We start from the raw sequence: 5,008 nt of genomic DNA on the forward strand, positions 1-5,008 counted from the left end.
AACTATTCTTCTAATAATTGCATTTGTGTTCAGGAAAAAAATTAAATGTCTTCTGGTGGCCAGTGAGAGCGCGGAGGTTCTGTTCTACTGGACTGACACTGAGTTCAAGCAGCAGATTCAGATGGTATTTTTTTTTAATTATTAATTATTATTTCATGTTAAATAAAATTGTACTATGCCTACATTAGACATAAATGGATATAAGTGTGGAACACTGAATGGTTATTTTTTGTATGTGTTCTCAGCTACCTGCTTTTGAAGACAGCATTAAACACTCTCGCACCAATCATCATCTCCTGTAGCACTATGGTGGACAGACTCATGGACAATTATTCCACCTTCAGCACAGAAAACAATCACATCTATGTTCTGCATCAGGTACTAACAGCAATATGAAAGAGTCATCTGATCTAACACTAGATCAGCACTAGACAGCACTCATTCAATGAATGAATTGTACAATACTTAATATTACACTATAATATTTTATCAATTATATTTTGATATAGTGTTTGTGTTGTATACATGTGTTTTAAACTATATAAAATGCAGTACTCAAACATTATAAGAAGTTATAATAACAATATGTGTGTGTGTGTGTGTGTGTGTGTGTGTGTGTGTGTGTGTGTTTGTTTGTTCTTTTCCAGTGCTTATGCTTTAATATATCTCCTCAACTTTTCAAATCATTCAATTTAGTCTGCCACCAAAATGCTGATGTTTGCTGCTCTCTTTCATGCAGTTTGAGGAGTGTTTCTACATTGCTGTGAATGGAGACGGAGATGAGGCCAAGGAGGATTTAAAGAGAAAGATCTATGCAATGAAGAAACTCACAGGAATCATGTTTGGCATGGTGACTCTCAGCGGTGCCCTCTTGAGGAAAGAGTGAGAACTGCACTGTCAGTACAACAACAGATTTTAATATTTTTATAAATATTTACATAAAAAATCTGATCAGATCAAAATTTGAGTGATCATTTTAATGTTTTGTAATGGTCACAAATACATCTTAATGTTGCTTATTATATTTATGCATTACTAAGGAGAAACTGTAACTTAAGATAGCATGGTTAAGAAATGGATGATGCGTTATATGATAAAAGTTTAATGTTAACATGGTTGGCACTAAGTATATTTACATACCATTTTGAATAGCAGTTTGCTAGCTTTTTCTTTCTAAAATGAGAAATGCATGCACAATATTGAATTCTATTTATTTAACTTCTGCATAACATATCTTTCAGTTGAAACATATGTAAAATGTTATAGTTTTGTCAATTATTCACTGTGCCAGTACAGGCCCATTGCTGTGAATAGTTTCCTGATGCATCGGATGACAAGGCTTAAGGTGGAGGCAACTGATATGCCCATGTGTGAGACTTGCGTCATCTGTGCTTATTATATAATGACAATCTGGCAGCCTGGAAGCAAAAATTTGACCCGATATATTGTTGTTTATTAATCAACAATCCAGCTCTTCCCTTTGTAGTGTGTTTTGTTGCTGTATTAGAGATGTAATCCATGACCTGGTTTATCCAGTTCCCAAATTGATCCGTTGGCCTGGTGTCATGACGAGTTTTCCTGAGTGTCACTGGCAGTCTTGCTGATAGAAACATCACAGAGTGTGCCTATGAATCACTTAACACGCTCAGTTGTTCTATGATTAGAAAGCTTTTAGTCACATACAGTATGGTTTCATTTAGCGGTTGGAGCACTAGATAAGTGCTCTGTTCCATTCTGTGTCCTGTTAATATTCTGTTAACTGATTCCTGAGATCGGAATGACAGGCTACATAGATTCAAATATAAATGCTAATGTATTAAGAAATTAATTTGTAAAAAAAGAAAAAAAAAAGATCAGGTGGTGTTTTCTGACTTTTATTTCACTTTTTATTTTTTTCATGTCAGTCTTTTGATTCTCTGCTCAAATAAATAACAGTGCAAAATGCTTTTTGGTGTCAGTACATTTTAGATGAAAGTGACTAAGGCTTCTGTCTGACACTGTGATGATTGAAACAGTAGTGAATTAGCAGTCTGATTAGAAAATAAAGCAAACACAGTTAAATCAGTCATCAAACATATGAAATTAATGTATACCTGCCTAACAGCCCAATACTTTTTAAAATGATTTCAAATAGTTTTCTATAATGTACAAGAAGAATACAACTAAAAAGAATGTTACAACATCCCATACTCTGTTTGTAAATCATAATAATTTTAAATGAATGAAATGAACAAATATATATATATAAAAAAAAAAAAACGCTTGAAAACATTCCCTCACTGCTGTTGTATATCAGTAACAAGATTTTAATCCAGCAATATTGACTTTTAATGCAAGAACTAAGGCAAATGTGCAATAAAGACAAACAAACAGTTACAACAGTAACAATACAGTCAAATCGCAGGCTCGTAAAGGCAAATTCCATTCATTTACCAAAATCATCTTCATCGGACCAGGCTTCTTTCCCTGCAATGGTGACTTGAGTTTATCCATGCCTCCATAACAAACGTACAGAATTTTGTGATGTTTTTAAGCCACAGAGGAAACCAAGGCAGAGCAACAATGTGAGAGAAATAGAGGTGTGTGGAATGGAAACACTTTCATCCATCCCTGAGGGTCTGATGGGTCTCACATATTTTTGAGCTCCGTTGTTTGGTGAAGGCAGAGATCACCCCTGAGCGCAGATCCACAGTCAGCTTTGACTTCATTTGTGACGCTGCAATCCGTAATGTGATTTGGGGCCTGATCTGAAAGCTGCAGTTAGGGGTGCTTTCACTGAGGTCAGTTTGTCATACAAGGAAGCCACGGGCAGTAGATGCCGAGTTCTTGGCTCTCTGCACCACAGCCTGACACTTTTCACGTTTCAGAAGCTTGTTGTTCTCAAACACTCCCTCATTCCGCGGAGCACCATGGGAACCATCTGGAAATGTCAGCAGCCCTATGAAAAAAGACCACATTTATTCATGTTAAAAATCTTCACACATTCTTAATCAAATGCTACATATAAGAACAGTCTTAATTTTTAACATATACATACAAATTTGTGACTTAAATGTGTGAGGCTTCCGGTGTCCTCTGCTTCTAGTAATTTTAGCTCTATAAAAACAGTGGCTATGTTGATTGATATTGCAAAATAGTACTGTATTTATTATAATATTTTATTAACATGATCATAAACACACTAGATTGTGATTCAAATTTGCTGTACTTTATTTTTCTAGTTATTTAGCTGCAGCCACTAATGAATGGAAAGTCTCACACATTCATAGAAAATAGCTTACTTCCACAATTCAAAACAATGTGGATATTTAAGAGCAATCCTGATACTGAATGTATTTTTACATGTACATATTTTCTTCAGTCGGAATGAATAAGTACTGTCGTTTGTGCCTTGCTGACATTTATATCAGAAAAGCTTTTTTAGTACATATTTAGTCAGGGACAAGATCTTAAGATGTGACACATAAATAAATATATGCAAATTTGTAAAAGGTAAAATGTATGTAAACTTACAATTCATGGCACTGCGCGTATATGCAATATAATTTAGAAAATAGTCAGATTCAAGCATTTATGATTCAAATTTTCAAAATGTTTGATTTCCAATTCCATTTTTTTTGTCCTGTTATAAAAAAAAAAAGATGTTCACCCATTTTAAGACGGGGCTCACTCAGGTGTGCATTTCCAAAAGTAATGTTAGCTGTAAATTATGGTCGTACATTTCGTTGTTGCTGATATAGTTCATTGTTTCCCGAAACTGAACATTCGCAAAGCCCATCACAAACTTACGTGGATTATTACTACAGCTTTCAAACTGTGGTTAAAAGCATTGTTAGAAGTTAAAAGTTTCTTGTTAGTATAACTGTACGGACAATTGAGTATGTTGCATGGGAAATGCACCCCAGATCAACTGAGGTGTTTACATTAAGGCTTTTCAGTCCAACTGAGCCATTATTCCTATTATACCCAGATCATTTGGGTGCATGCAAATTATTTGTCAAATTATGGTGGAATATTTACCATATCCTTCCACACGGCCACTTTTGAATTCCCCTTCAAATTTCATCCCGTCAAACCTGCAGAAGATTCCGACCCCTTGGAATTTTCCCTGGGCAAATTCACCCTCGTACCTGTTGACCAGAAATGGTGCTGTTTTCCCACATGACTAGTCTCACAGTGTCACTGCCAGCATGTTCGTCTCAGTTTAAGTAGGTAAGTATTTTGAATCTGATCACATGCTCACTCACCTGGATCCATCGGGAAAGACTAACACCCCTGATCCGTGGAACAGGCCATTCTCAAAGTGACCTTTATAACAGGTGCCATCAGCAACTTCAGCTCACCTTTACCGTGCCTCCGACCTGGACAACAAAACATGCTGCTTCTTAAATGAACACTCAGTTTTAATCCAGTATACTAATGCTATAGACAGTGTTCTTTTGTGTTAATGGCTCTGATAATTAGTACTATAATTAGAATGTCATTCGTATATTACATAAGCCGCTTGGATCATTATGCAGTGCGCTACAATTCCTATCAGAAAAACACAAATCTTATGAACATGTTAAGGTATGTTAATATATCTACTCCGGCTATTTCCTCAGATCACAAATAAATAATTATAGATTAATAAAGAAGAAAAAAATGACATGTTCTGACAAATATAAAGCTCTTTTACAAGGTTTCACATCTGTGTCCCTTGTAAACATTTTAAGACATACAGTACAATTAAAAACAATTATGCTGTATTTCTGTAGCAATCAAATCCATAATCCAAATTATAAAAGAAGATCATTTCTATAAATTTAAGTCAGTCCTATTGGTAGTTAGCAATGCAAGAGCTGCCAATATTGTTTAGCACTGCATAGAATGTTATATCTAGTTGATCAATCTAAAATAATTCAATACCTTTTATTATGGCATTCAAATATGTAATTGTTTTGACAAATAGAAATTGAAATTACAAGAATCAATCAATCTTGCCTTCCTTCCATTCTCCTGTATATTC

At 34.9% G+C, this 5,008-nt stretch overlaps 1 pseudogene; it reads right to left on the minus strand.

The window, feature by feature from the left end:
- Nucleotides 1-2,291: 2,291 nt before the first annotated feature.
- Nucleotides 2,292-4,361, minus strand: LOC113073149 (MORN repeat-containing protein 4-like; annotated as a pseudogene).
- Nucleotides 4,362-5,008: the final 647 nt, after the last annotated feature.

Source organism: Carassius auratus, unplaced genomic scaffold (genome assembly GCF_003368295.1).
Source record: "Carassius auratus strain Wakin unplaced genomic scaffold, ASM336829v1 scaf_tig00011477, whole genome shotgun sequence".
Classification (NCBI taxonomy): Eukaryota; Metazoa; Chordata; class Actinopteri; order Cypriniformes; family Cyprinidae; genus Carassius; species Carassius auratus.